The sequence below is a fragment of the Tenrec ecaudatus genome, chromosome 3 (assembly GCF_050624435.1).
Source record: "Tenrec ecaudatus isolate mTenEca1 chromosome 3, mTenEca1.hap1, whole genome shotgun sequence".
Taxonomy (NCBI): domain Eukaryota; kingdom Metazoa; phylum Chordata; class Mammalia; order Afrosoricida; family Tenrecidae; genus Tenrec; species Tenrec ecaudatus.
Window position 1 is genome coordinate 167,209,492 of NC_134532.1, and position 15,265 is coordinate 167,224,756.

At 49.6% G+C, this 15,265-nt stretch overlaps 1 pseudogene; it reads left to right on the forward strand.

Moving 5' to 3' along the window:
• The first annotated feature begins 737 nt into the window (after positions 1–737).
• On the forward strand, positions 738–869 carry LOC142443955 (U4 spliceosomal RNA; annotated as a pseudogene).
• The last annotated feature ends 14,396 nt before the right edge of the window (positions 870–15,265 follow it).

Consider the following 15,265-nt stretch of genomic DNA (forward strand, 5'->3'; position numbering starts at 1 on the left):
TCACTGTGAATCAGCCTTGACTCGAGGGCAGTGAGAGTGAGGGATGCAGCAATGGTCCAAGAACAAACGGTTAAATGTGTGGAACTCCACAGCCGAGCCTCAAACACGTGATGCCAGCACAAGCAGCCATATGCAACGTGGCACCGCCCTGCTCGTGTGAGGGAATTCCGAGCAGGGCTAACTGCGCGGGAGGCAGGGGCAGTGTGCAGGGAGCTATGGACCAAGGAAGGGTCTGAGGAAACCTTCTGGGAAGATGGAAATGTCCCAAACTTGATGTGGCTAGGGTTTACATAGATGCCTAGGTGTGAAAAAATTCACTGAGGTAAGAGTGGTGATACCGGGAGCATCAGGGAGGGTGGGGTAGAGAGAGAGAATCGATTACAAGGATTTACATATAACCTCCTCCCTGGGAGACGGACAACAGAAAAGTGGGTAAAGGGAGACGTCGGACAGTGTAAGATATGACAAAATAATAATTTATAAATTATCAAGGGTTCATGAGGGAGGGGGAAATGAGGAGGGAGTGGAGGAAATGAGGAGCTGATGCCAAGGGCTTTGGTGGAGAGCAAATGTTTTGAGAATGATGAGGGCAATGAATGTACAAATGTGCTTGACACAATGGATGTATGTATGGATTGTGATAAGAGTTGTATGAGCCCCCAATAAAATGATTTTTTAAATTAAATAATAAAAGGAAAACAAATAAAAATGAATTAAGGCAGTAAAAAATTCACTGAAGCTTTGCGCAGTGGCAATATCATAGCCAATGAGGTTTACCTACGGCAAGATTATGCTAATTGAAAAAAATTAACTGAGGTCTACACGTAAGTTTGTGCCTTTACCGTATTTAATTGTAGGACTCTTTAAAGCTTCTCATTTCTGCTGTTTGCACACATCAGCCCCAGCTCCTGGAGATACATGCTGAGGGGGAAAAGTTCCAAATTTGCTAGGTGGATTTCATTAAATTCACTGTGAGACAAAACCCCAGCGAGGGGCTGAGGATATGGCGGCCAAGGCCATGCGATGAGCTGTGAGCCAGGATGGAATTGGGAGACCAGAGGCCAAAGTGCTGGGAGGGCGGGACTCAGGGCAGTCCACAAACAAGAGGGTAACAGCCAGATGAGAGAGATGGAAGAGACCACGTCCAAGTGCTAACCTCAAATCCATCTCTGTATCTTTCATTTTTTCCCTGCAAACTTCACACAGGATCAAATCCAGGCTCTCCAGAGCAGAAATGCCAACCAATTTGGCCAGAATTTGCTGTTTGTTCTGAAGTGGAACAAATGATTCTCTGCCCAGTGTTGCATCGCGGCAAAGCCCGCATGAGGGTAAGCTGTAGAGAGCAGCACATCCCCTCCCGTGCCCAGCAGTCTGGGGCCGTGGAGCTGTGACGCATGCAGCCCCTCATGTGCTGTGGTCCAGAGAAGAACTGCCCTACGGGCCGCCTGTGGCTGTCCTCTGCCGGTGCTGGCTAAGGCTGCTGGCCAGCGCAACGGGCTGCCGGTAGAACAAGGAAGTCTGCCTCAGAGGAAGCACAGCCTCCTTCGCGTCGAGGATGAGACTTCATCTCACGTCCCTCGGACATGTGCCCAGGGGAGAGCAGTCCCCGGCAAAGGACATCATACTGAGTTGCGGGTCCACCAGAAAGAGGAAGCCCCATGATGGGATGGACTGACCCAGGGGCTGTTAACAATGGGATCAAATACAACCATTGTGAGGATGGTGCAGGGCCGGGCAGAGTTTCCTTCTGCTGTGAGCCGGAGCCGCCTCAGTGACACACAACAACAACTACTACTACTACTTAATAGGAGCAGGTGGCCAGGCCTTTTCCACCATGGTGCAACCTGTAGATGAGCAATCTCGTGCAAACCATTTCTGGCACCTAGGAGACATCCTGCGTCACCCATGAAAAGGAAAACTGGGTGTATTCGGAGAGATTAAAGAGCCACACAGGAGTCCCAGTGGCACTGTGGGTGAAGCATTGGGGCGCTAACCATCAGACCAGAGGGTATGACTGCCTGCTCCCTGAAAGACCTGTGGTCTTGGAGACCCTCAGGGACATTCTTCTCCATCCAGTATGGTCACTAGGAGCCGAACTCAACTTCATGGCCATGGGTTTAAGGAGCCAGATCAACTTGAAAGTAGAATCTGCCCTGGAGGATGTGCCTTCTCTTTGTCTGTCCCTGTTCATGGAAAGATATTAGACCAGGAGGGAGCATTGTCCCCACCTGCTGAGGAGGCCTGAACCTGTGCATCGGTGGTGCTCAGCCTTGGCTGCACATTGGAATTCCACAGGGAGCTTAAGAAACACTGAGGCCTGGATCTAAGGCACTGATTCCAATTCCCTGGGTCTGCACAGCAGGATTTGGTAATGCCCAGACATGGTTGAGCCACGGATCTGTCTCCTACCACCCAGACCCAGCATCATGGACAGGAGACACTGTAATCCATAGGGATTTCATTGGCTGCAGTTTGTCAAGTAGAGCTCTCCAGGCCTTTCTTCCTACTTCCTCTGAGTCAGGGCACTCAGCTGAAACCTGCTCGGTGTCGCAGCTCCACCGACAGATGGGTGGCGACTGTGCATGAGGTGCCCTGGCCGAGGCTGCCACAGGGAGGATTCTGCCACGGAAACCCACTGTCCTTGTCTGTGGCGTGAGCTGAGTCTAAATCAGGGTCATCAATGGGGGACTTTGCCTGACGTCATCTGGCGGAAAAAGCCACAGCAGCCAGAGGGTGGGTTGTTTTTGCTCGGAGGAGCTGAGCGCCGGCCAGGGAGCAGCGCGAGCCTCTGGTATTCCTGCTCTGCCAGCAGTCATTCCTTTCAGCTTCTCTCGGGGGGAATCCCCCGTGTCCAGTCGGTTCTCCCGCAAAATGCTTATTCCATAAAAGCACATGCGTGTCTGCTCTGACCAAGGGAAGGGACCCTGCGACCGGCTCTCACCGTGCACGAATGCCTCTGTGCCTGGCAGGTGGGGGCGGGGAGGAGACGATGACAAGGAGTTTATGGACACAATGAGTTTATCTTTCCATTCACGAGACCACTCGATCTTCCGTCAGCACCTGACACGTGTTTATACTGAAAACACGGGCGTTGGCTGTTCTGTGGATTCTGACTGCTGGTGACGCCATGGGGGGGGGGGAGGTTTCAGAGAACAGTTCCACTGGGTCTTCAAAGTGGTGATCTTTCCGCAGCAGACCACCAGGCCTTTCTTCCAAGGAGCCTCTGGGTGGCTTTGAACCACCAACTGTTTGGTTGTTAGTTGAGCCCTTCACCACCCCCGGGGACTCCTCGTTTGGGGAAACTACCGTGTGGTGGACCAAGGTTCCACAAATAGGGACAGAATGCAGTCTCTTTCAGCACAGCTCTCCCGGACTCTACTCAGGGCCCCACCGACCGACCTAGGGCTGGGCCTTGGGGCAAGGATGTGTGAGGCCTCCGCCCTGCTCTCACCAGTCAGCTCAGCATCCAGCCTTGACTCCCAAGGGTCCCTACTGCCACCACAGCCCGGGGAAATGGGCCCCATGTCTGTCTTCATCTGCAGCATTGAACTTGGAGTAGGGATCAAGCAGAAGCTCAGATGAGTTGGAAGGGGAGCCTTGGCCTTTTCCTGCTGAGTGGCGCCGAGTCAGATCAGGAGGAGCTCAGCCTGGGGGGGAGGCATCTCAGCAGGCCCATGTTTTAGCCATGTTTCTGAGATCAAGGCCCCCCAAGGCCTCCCCCAGAGCCACGGAAGTAACAGGTGGGGGTGTCAGTGAGGGGTGGGGAGATGATAGCTCCAGGGGCCTTGGGTTCCATTTCCGGCCAGTGGGAGAAGGCCGGGTGTCCAGACTGTTTATCTTGACCCAACTGTGAGGTTCAGATGAGCGCACACACACACACATGCATCCACCCCAGTCTGCTGATAAGAAGTGCTAGGGGCATAACGCACTTCTTGTTGTGTCACTCAGACTCACGGCCACCCCATCTCGTGTTTGAGTAGAATTGTGCCCTGCAAGGCCTCTGTGGCTGGTCCCTTTGGAAGCAGTTGCTAGGCCCTCCTTCCGGGGCACCCCTGGGTGGGCTCAAACCTGTCCATTACCATGTGCACCCCTGGGGCTTCCCTAGAGGGAGACACCCCAAACCAGTGGGTTGCCATCAATTCTATCTTGGATGACCCTTGGATGCTGTGCTTAGAAATGCTCCGAAGCGTTTTAGTGGCTGCACCCTTTCGGGAAGCAGATTGCCAGGGCTTTCTCCCACGGCACCGCTGGCAGAGCACCACCTTTCGATTAGTGCCCAAGCAAAGCAGGCCCTCTACTGATGAGTCCATTTCAACCCAGAGAGGGCCCGCATCGGGTTTCGGACGCTCTAAAGCCTGTATGGCAGCTCGTGCAGTAGAGAAACAGCTAGTGAAGACTCGATACGTCTCAATGCAGTGCTGGCAAAGAATACCGAACGTACCGTGGCCTGCCAAACGGACAAACCAATCTGTCCTGTACGAAGTTCGGCCCAATGCACCTTAGAGGCACGGATGGCTTGGTCTTCCATCGCTGGACATGTTGTCAGGAGAGGGCAGCCCCTGGAGAGGCACCTCGTGCTTGGTAACACAGAGGGCAGTGCCAAGAGGAAGGCCTTCAAGGAGACAGACTGACACCGTAGCTGCAACCATCGTGAGGCAGGGTCGGTAGGCTTTCCTTCTGTTGTGCATACAGTCACTCTGCTCGTAGGACGGATCCCAGGGCACCTAGCAACCACAACAAGCAGCTGGCAGGGTAGCACTTGAGCACTTAACGACTGCCCCACCAGGGCCTGAGTACAGACCTGATGTACCGGGGACCTGCTCCAGCAGCAGTCGGCAAATTGTGGCTCTCGGGCCATGTGCGCTTCTTTCAGGTGCGTACGTGTGGCTCTGATGTGAAATTGAAAAGTTTGAAAGGATATCATTCAGATAATGGTGATTTCATTTTTGTCAAAAATATATTTATGGCTCTCGAATAATTTTTTTAACTGTGGTGAGTGAGGGACAGGATTGGCTCTTCCGTCTCAAAAGTTTGCCAACCCTGTGCTAGAGGGATGGAATAGAGATTTACGGTCTAGAGGCCGTGACAAGGTGTAGGACAGTGGGCCCTGGGGAGAATACCTTCTGCCCTGGGCAGTCTACACCGAAGAGTGTCAGGGAGACAGGACAGCTGGAGCAAAGACTGAAGTAAAAATAACCAGACGCGCTCAGCCTTCTCCGTTCTCCAGCACCATGGCACCTCCCGTGAGCCCAGAGCCTCTGAGTCTTTAGCCCATCTAGCGGGAATCGCAGAGAGCAGCATACAGAGTCCAACTCCGGACTCCTGGCCTGACTGGGTGGAGAATAACGCAGGTTCCCTTTCAACCGCCCACACACAGAAGTTGACAGAAAGACTGGGTTTTCTGCTCCTGTAAACAGTTTAGTCTCAGAAACCCACTGAGTCGCTGGGAGTCAGCACTGACTCCATGGCAGCGAGTTTGAGGTTTTGAATCACTTCCTAGGAATGCTGGTCATGTCGTGGTGACCCATTGGGCCGCGATCCTCAAGGTTCACAGTTTGAAACCACCAGCAGCTCCTCGGGAGACATACGGGGCTGTTATTCCTGTATTAGTCTCGGAAACTCCCAGAGGCTGGTCTCCCCTGTCCTGTAGGGTCGCCAGGAGTCAGCATCGCCTGGATGGCAGAGAGCCGGAGACCAGTGCCCTCGCATCGGTTTCCATGAGAAAGATGTGTTTCCCTCTCTGCCTCGCAAAGGAGCTGGGGTGCACAGAGCCACTGTCGCTGCGGGGATGAAACTTCACAAGTGAATCAGAGAGCTGGCCCCAGTCGTGTTTGACATATTACACGTGTCTTCCCTCTTCACTCGAGAGCCGCTTTCCCTCGCTCCAGCCCTGGCAGCCTCTGAGCTCGTGGCCTCCGGGGAAGGATGACGCAGGAAGAAAGCCAGTAGCTTCTGCAAGTTGTTTTGCAACGTTTCCAAAAGCTGCAGCCCTCAGGGAGTTCTAGGGCTGGGCCGCTGGGGAGGAGAGCAAAGAACGAGAACCGCATCTTCTTCTGGACTTGAAGAACTTTTCCACGGGTGGGACTAACGGAGCAGAAATGAGGGGTCTTGGGTTCTGGGAGCAGAACGGGTCTGTGGCCGGCCTCGCAGCCCGGTTACTAGGTAGAAAAGAAAATCCCAGAGCGCAATGGGCAGACAGGCTCTCTGACAGCCTGGCCCCACTCGAGGCTGGAAAGGATCAGAGGGCTGGGAGAGCTGAGGAGATCCCTAGAACAGGAAGAAATAACATGTCTGAGCAGTCACCCGTGCAGGCCAAGACCCTCCCCCCACCCTCCGCTTACCTCACCCCGAAAAACTTGGCACTTTAGAACCAACACTTGGAACCCAGAAAACACGTGAGGTTATCTTTTCCACCACTCAGTGAAACAAGGCTCCCAGTCAGAGAGCAAGCTGGCACAGGGAATAAATAAAGCCACAGACCTGGGTTTATGCTCACGATTCGGTAGGAGGGAGGTGTGGTGTGTGTGTATGTGTGTGTGGTGTGTGTATGTGCACGTGTATGTGTATGTGTGTGGTGTGTGTATGTGTGTGGGTGTGCGTACGTGTGTGAACGTGTGTAGTGTGTGTGTGCACGTGTGTGTGGTATGTGTATGTGTGTGAGTGCGTGTGTGGTGTGGGTATGTGTGTGTGTGTGCGTGTGTGTGTGTGTGTGTGGTGTATGCCTATGTGTGTGTGTACCCAGGCTGAAGGAGAGGGCTTTCTTTGAATGACACATTGGATCCTTGCATCTCAGGGAGAACGTTAAGCTTTGGTTCTCGGCTCGGGCAAAAGCTATATTCTGGAAAAGAATTAGTTTGTTATTGCTGATCAACAAGATACTAACAATAACATACTTTGTTACAACCCTTCACATATGCTTGTGGTGGTGGTGAGGGTTGCTGAGCTACAGCGTTGGCTTAATTAAAGAAACTGAGGGAGATTTGGCGCTCCTTTAAAGGGTGAAGTGCATTCCTCTGAGTACATGGACTTGACGTGCGTGGTATTCAACAGCACGAGAAAGCTGGTTTTGTAGGGGCCACAAGGCATGTTAATTGGTCCTATCCTAACAAACAATGCACCTCTTTAGTTCAAGAACTGCACGCGTGTTTTAGCCTGCTTTGGGGTGATGAGTCAAGACTTCCCCAAGAACGCACGACTGCACTCTGTCTCTCCCCGCCACCGGTGTTCTTTGATCATCCACGAAAACAACTCCGGACAGATTGGGGCTCCACTCCATCAAGCCCCCGTTACATAAAGTTACCTTAAGCCCCCATCTTTATCAGTGTACGATTGGTTTTCCCAAGATGCAACCACGGTGCATATTGTTGAGAATTCTAATTGTTTCCAATGACCATTGCTTCACGGATACATGTTCAGGTACAAGCAGAATCCACATACTTACTGTTATGTTTCAGGATGAATCGCCTCATGGTCTCAGGGGTCTCAACCCAAACTCCCTGCCATGGAGTCGATCATGACCATATAGGACAGGGTCGAATTGCCCCAGTGGGCTTCCAAAGCAGCGTCTTTCTCCTGCAGAGCGGCAGGTGGTTTCAAACCGCCGACCTTTTGGTTAGCAGCCCAAGTTGGTGACTTTAACAAACAGAAATTAATTTTTCACTACTTAGGACACTAGAAGTCTAAATTCAAGGGACCAGTTCCAAGGAAGGGTTTCTTCCGCTGTGGCTCTGAAGGAAGGTCTTTCTTAGTTCCAGTTTCTGCTCCTGGGAGATTTTTTTTTAAATACTTTTCATTCTGAGCTGGGTGCAGATTTGCAGTGCAATTGGGTTTTTCACTCCAATAATCCCTCCATCTTTCATCTCGTGTCCTTGATTTCCATCCCCACAATGTCGCGGCCCTCATCCCTCTTCTTCCTCCCTGCTTGTCCTCTTTCCCTTCCTCCTCCTTTCCTGATCCTTCTGGACTCTGTCCTTGGACAGAAGCCGTCCTTTGGACTCGTGTTGGTTATTCTAAGGTGGGCGTGCTCCCCAGGGTTAGTGCTCCCGAGAGCCCTAACGACTGTTTGGCTGAAACGGAGCCATGGGAGAGCCCAACTCCGAACCTGACAGGCGGTCTGTGGTCTGACGTCGCTCTTCCAGCCTCTCAGCTTCCCCGTGCTGTGATCTCTTTTCTGGCTGGAAACACATAGACTCACCACACACCCTACAGTTATCCTGCCTCTTTAACCTATCAAAACCAACCGATTCCCAAATGGGATTATAGCCAAAGATATGTGAGTTCGGAGTTACAATACAACATACATTTTGTGGGGACACAATTCAACCTATCACACAGAGTTGTCGTGATATTGTAGGATGAATTGCCCTATTGGTTCAGGAATGTTTGCTCAAATGTCAGCTTTTCTACACAAACTGGCACTGAGTCACACTCTGATTATTTAGTGGTGAACTCAGTGATGTCCAGCTATTGCCCCTTCCCATCCACAGCCCACACCATCCCCACCCCCCACAACTTTGGACTATTTGCATTCTTTTCAATATTTTAATTAAGAAATACATTCCAAGACTCATAATTCAAGACACATTTTCCCACAGGAACAAATGAAAACATTAGGGGTGCATTCTTGGAGCACATAAATCTATAACCATTTGGAACATAGTTTTGTCTTAATGTTATTTCTTCATCTTCTTTTTTTTAATCCCATAGGAATATCCCCTAAATTAGGAGCACAGTATAATTTGGTTCATTGACCTTATTCATAAAATGTTATCAAACTCGACTTGCATTTGAATTATGGTACTGGTGAAGAACATTTTAAGTATCGTGGACTGCCAGATCAACAAACAGGCCTGCCTTGGAAGAAGTACAGCCAGAAAGCTCCTTAGAACAAAGATGGTGAGACTTTGTCTCATGTACTTTAGCTATGTTATCAGGAGAGACCATGTCTTGGAGAAGGACATCATGCTTGGTGAAGTAGAGGGTCGGGGAACACCCGAAGACCCTCAATAAGATGATGGACACAGTGGTTGTAACAATGTGCTCAAGCAAAGAACCACTGTGAAGATGGCATAGGATAGGACCCGGAAGTGCTTAGATCTGTCCTACATGGGGCTACAAGAACTCAGAACGGACTCAACAACCAACTTTTATGTTGGATCCTTGTATTTATAATTGTATTTTCCCCAGTTTTAGTAGCAACATCGCGCGAATAATATTGTATTGGGTCAATTTTATTAACTGGTGTCCCCTGACAACTTGTCCAAAGTATGTGAGATGAAGGCCCGCCATGGCGCACTGCAGCCTTGTCAACTCCCTTCCAGATCACTGTGAAGCAAGCCCATTTTACGCATAAAGGTTTCAGGGGCATGTCGAAAAGAAGTTCTTTAAAAACACAACTAGAATACAACGCCAGCCCTAAACACTTGTATCATTAACAGCAAATTTTCACAACCCCTTCCTTTCTCACCGCCTAAGAGAGAAGGCTCACACACTCTGTCTCCAACCGATGCCAATGTCAGGTCTCCTTTCTGAGGGCCCAATTCCCACTGAAGTGATTTCAACTGTGAAAAACTTGGTGGGTATCAAAACAGAACCCCACCCCCCGGGGTTTTCAATGGATGGTTTTCTGGAAAATAGATCCCCAGGGCTTTCTTCCATATCTGGGTGAGCTCCAACTTCCAGTCCTTTGTTCACCAGTCAAGTGTGTTAGCCACTGCAACATCCAAGGGCGACCTCTCAAGTACAGAACCGTGTAACAGTTGTCTACCTGCCAAGGTTGGCTTCTTCGGTGTCTAGGGTACATAGTATTTTAAAGGGTTCATAAATATGAAAAGGTAAAAGAAAAAATTATTATATAGCTTTAATATGTCCATCTTCACACCTATGCCGCTATAAAAAGTCATTGTATTACATACGATTTCTACGATCTGCCTGGGAAGAGGGAGCTCTGGTGGCGCCATGGTTACTCGCTGGGCTGCCAGCCACCAGGTTACAGTACAAACCCACCGGCAGCTCCGGAAAGACCTGGGGATCTAGTCCAGTGGGGAGTCAAAAAGAAAACCAAGCGTCAACTTGATACCAACTCATAGTGAACCCACAGGAGAGAGTAGAACTGCCCCTTTAAGTGTCTGAACAGTTCTTCTTGACAGCAGTAGAAAGCCCAGTCTTTCTCCCTCGCTGCAGCAACTGGTGGTTTCCATCTGCTGACCTTGCAGTGAGCCAGCCAGCCAACGCAGAACCACGATGCCACCAGGCTTCTAGTCCTGTGAAGACTGGAGCCTAGGAACCCCCAGGGAGCAGTCCTACTCTGTCCCATGAGGGCACTGGGAGTCAAAATCCACTTGGCAACACCGAATATGACGGCGTACATTGCACTTGTTAAGGAGGACAGGCCCCAGAAAGGCCAGAGGGCTGCGAGCCCATGCACATCATAATGTGCACTGTGTCCATAGAGCGCCCTGCCCTCTCCTTGTAGTGTGTCTCAGAGACATCCTCGAGTCCACATGTCCAAAACCTGGGCACGTGCTTCCCCACCCTCCACTCCTGGCCCTCCCCCACCCCCACCCCCAGCTTCCCTCCATCAGTGAAGGGCTCACTATGATGAGGACGACCCAATTCATAACAGGCGGTGTATGCAGCACCTGCTGTCACGAGGGAGTCAGCCACCATCTCTAGAAGTTGGCCGAGATGCAAAGGCAGCTGTGGGGGGAGGAGAGTACAATAAGGCCCAAATTTATGTTTAGTTTGGAGAGCACTAAATGCACCCTGAATCAACATGAGGGGGAAACCATCCCAATGAAAGCATTTTGAATATATATTTATATATGGAGACATATATCTGGTGATATTAAAGCACTCCATAACACTGATTATTTCCTTTAACTAAGACCTTAGAGATAGAACTCATTCATCTGTAAAAGTGGTTTTCTTGGTTTATTTGAACTTGAGACCATTATAAGCATGGCCTACCACCCTATTTTTTACATGACTAAGTTCCAGTAACTGAAAATCCAGTCTTTCATTCTGACTCTGTTAAGACACTTTACTAACCGCACTCCCTTTGGGGCCTGTAAGACACGTTAGACTTTCCTACAGACTTCACTGTCTAGATCTTTGCCAGGGCTTCTTCTCTGCAAACACCACCAGCAGATTATCCTCTTGTCAGCAGTACTCTTGTCTCCTTTTAGGCACCGCCAGAGTCAGACCTGGTATTGGTATAAAGTTATTGGTATAAAAAGTTACTCTTTCAAAATAGCTGCCATTCCTCTCTTCAAATGATAATTAGGCTGTGCTGTTGTCCTTTTCCAAGACAAAGGCAAGCTTCCCTAAACTTGAATTTATAGTAATTTTTAAAAAATAGAACCAAAAAATAAAAACAAAACAAGCCAAAAAAAAACAAAACAAAATGCAAGTTGAAAAGTAACCTGGGCGCTCTCCTCCCTCTCTCCATATCTCTGCCACCCCAAGTGTGGTGGTGCTCCGACTTCACCATGTCGTCTCATAAGACTTTCAGGAGCAAGAGATTCCAGGCCAAGAAACAGAAGCAGAATCGGCCCATTCCCCAATGGATTCGAATGAAAACCGGTAATAAAATCAGGTACAACTCCAAGAGAAGACATTGGAGAAGAACCAAGCTGGGGCTGTAAGGAGCCCCCTGAAGGGTGGCACGCATGGCTGCATTTTCCCAGGCTCAAATTTTGTCTCCATCTGATGACTTGAACTTCTATTGGCAAATAATCTGGTTTATTCCTTGGTTTTTGCTTCCTAATCAAGTTTAACAATAAATAATGTAAGGCTGTTGGTGTGAAAGAAAAAAAAAGTAACCTGGGCAATACAAAATTATTTTAAGCCAGCTTTGCAGCCACCTTTGGCTGAGCCTCCTCTGGCGCCTTTTTGGGAGGTAGGCTACGCAACAGAAACAGACTGAGAGCTACAGTCATATCAGCAGCCCTCCTACTAGTGTACTATCATGTCTTTTCTATAAAACAGTGTGTGCTTAGTCCTGGTAAGGGATGTCTAGGGCCTAGAAATGCATGACATTGCTGTGGGATTTTTGTATATGTTTGGTATTTTTGTGTTTTTAGCTGCATGCTAATTTTTCATAACTTTCTTTACTTTTATTTTTTTTCTCTAAGAAGCTTTGGAATGAGTTCCAATTTGTGGCTTATCCTCCAACACCTTTCAACTCTGAAGATGATCGTCTCGAGTTATTCTAAGCACTTGCACGCCTTTGAGACTCAGACTCGGCTTACAGGCGCAGTGCACAAGTTCTGAAAAGACGCCCGCCTTTTGTGCTTCCTCTCACCTCTCCCTTGTTCTCATTAACTGTGTGATCTTCCCAGCGACGCCGGTGGCTCTGCAGGCACGGCTGAATTTCTCATGTCGCCGTCTTTTGAAATTCCAGAACTCTCAACAATTTTTCCCTTCAATAACACACTTTTCTCCTCCCCACCCCCACCTAAAATGTGAAGCTTTAAGGCCAAATTGTTAGAAAACATCAGGATTACCAGTTACTTCAAGTAGATTATATTGGATTTCAAAACACACAGCATGACTCTGAAGGCTACCATTAACTGCTCAATAGTTTTCTATTTAATAATGACTGTATGATATAGCAGATAGCAGACCAATGCCTTGTCCCCAGCACCACCAGGGCTCCTTATATGGCTAGAGGGAGTTTCGCTTCAAGGGCGAGACCCACAGAATTGTGGAGGGCTGACAATACCAAAGTCTATAAGGCACGTAGTCGGCTGAAGACTACTGCTGGCTCACAGGATGGTGAGAGGTCGGCAAGGGCAGAGCCTGTAGATCAGGTGGAAGACTGGAGACTTCTGCAGGCTGGTATCCTCAGACACAGGCAGTGGGAAAAGTGCAGTTAGAGAGAGTAAGATCTGCTGAAATTCCTATTGATGACCCAGAAGGGGGGTCATGTGAGTCCTAAGGAACTCCCCTTTCAACTGGCTGATTACATAAAATCATTAGTGTTATAGAGTATGACTAGATTACATTCAGGAAAAGCAACTAGTCTAATGCTTGGCAAACCCCCCGGGCACCAACAGCCTAGCCAAGGTGGCATAAAATGAACCAGCACGGGTAGTATAATTTGTAACCTGCTGCTCCATGGAGTGAGTGAACTAATGAATTAAAAACTTGGAGAATACGCTATTTGACCGAGAATCAGAATGCTTCCCAAGACCCCTCCTCTCTCTGTCATTCGTGATAAGCAGCACTGAGTATGACTGAACAAACAGGTGCGATCATTTAAGGTCATCCGTTTCCTACATTTCATCCAGAGGTTAAAAAAAATTTTTTTTCAATTGAACCAAAATGGCTTTCCCATTTCTGTGTTATTTCGTGGTAGTGTGGGGTGGTGGGTGAAGGACCAGAAAGATCTGTTCCAGGACTGCCTGGAGAAGGGACTAGGCACCTTGGTGGCCCACGGCAAGCACTGGACCAGTGAGATGTGGTCAATGACTGTGTCCCTGGTAGCCATCATCCCTCACGTGGTGTAGTATAAATGTTAGCGGGTATGCCTGTGATTAGACTCTCACTTTGGAGAGTGGTCTGCTATGCTAACGGACAGAATCAGGGTAGGGTTACATCGCTAGCTTAGTAGAGGTGTGAAGCAAGCCACACGCTTTGTTTCCATGGGGATATGGTCTGCTGAAAGGCCACAACCACGCCTCCATGAAAGCCATTGCTATCTGTGCACAGGAGTCAGCTTGGGGTCACAGACAATCCCAGGATCGTTTGGAAGAAGAGCCACTAATGGGGCATGTTGGAGAGCCCTGTCTGGAATGGCAGAGCTGGAGACCAGAAGCACCAACGGCTGTGGCTGTGGAGACTCCTGGATAGAGCCAATGAGTCATGCTGAGACCCGAGACCAAGGCAAGGAGAGCTTGAGCTAGAACAGAGGAGCAGCTCTGAGAGGAAGCAGACCAGTGAGGGTGCCTTCCTGGACCACGTGACGGAGGCCAAGGGACCACGTGACTGGGAGGTTGCAGAACAGACTTGGCTGTGGTGCTGCTATGAGCCTATCCTGTACACTGGTACAGACAGGAACTGGAAACACAGGAAATTCAGGACTGATGATCCCTTCAGGACCAGTGGAGAGAGTGGCGATACCGGGAGGGTGAAGGGAGGGTGGGATGGAAAGGGGGAACCAATTACAAGGCTCTACATATAACTTCCTCTCTGGGGATGGACGATAAGAAAGTGGGTGAAGGGAGACGTCAGTGTGAGATATGACAAAATAATAATTTACAAATTCTCAAGGGTTCATGAGGGAGGGGGGATCGGGGAGGGAGGGAGGGAAAATGAGGAACTGATGCCAAGGGCTTAAGTGGAAAGCAAATGTTTTGAGAATGATGAGGGCAATGAATGTACAAATGTGCTTTACACAGCTGATGTATGTATGGATTGTGATAAGAGTTGTATGAGCCCCCAATAAAACGATTTTTAATAAAAGAAGAATTGTATGCATCCTGTTTGCTGATCCGGATGTGTGGTAACGTGTTAGCTTCCCTAATAAACCCCCTTGCTTGTGGGTTTTATCTGTGAGTTCTGAGTGGCCATTTCAAGGAATGATTGAACCCAGTACAGTAGTAGGTAGGAGCGGTCGGTGTCAGAATCCTGTAGAGAAAGATGGAGGGTGGAGGCACATCTGCGCCCTGGCCTTGTGGCAACAGAAAGTCCAGAGGAGGTCAAACGTGGCCTCCAAGCCATTTTCACAAGACTAACCTAAGGGTCTCTGGGTTCAAACCCACTCGCTGTTCTGCTGGGCGAGATGGGGGCCATGTGGTGGAATGCCTGCCCGTGAGCAGGTAACACACCTGGCAACCCTACGAGGCCCTGCTCCTCTGTCCCCAGGGTGCCTATGAGTCAGACTTGGCCACAGGGCAGCATGTGGGTTTGGGCGTTCCTGAAGGAACCAAGAGCGAGGGACAAGGAACTCACCAGGAAACAAGGCACGCCACCATGCAGTTTAAGGAGGAGGCTTTCCTCAGGGCAGCCCGGCAGCCGGACAGCAAAGATGCTTGTGAGCAGACAGTACGGATCCTAAGGCAGGTGATCACTTTTGCTTTTATTGCTTGATGGGGTTCCCAAACCTGCTAAAGGGCATGTTTACAGCTAGCAGCAGCAGCCACTGCGACTGGATGGTAACAGCGGTTTTTCCCTGAAGGGCTGGAGTTGGTTTGATTTTTCTGGGGGTGGGGAGGGGGTGATGAAAATGAGAGTCCTGGACAACCAGTCCCCTACGATGCGT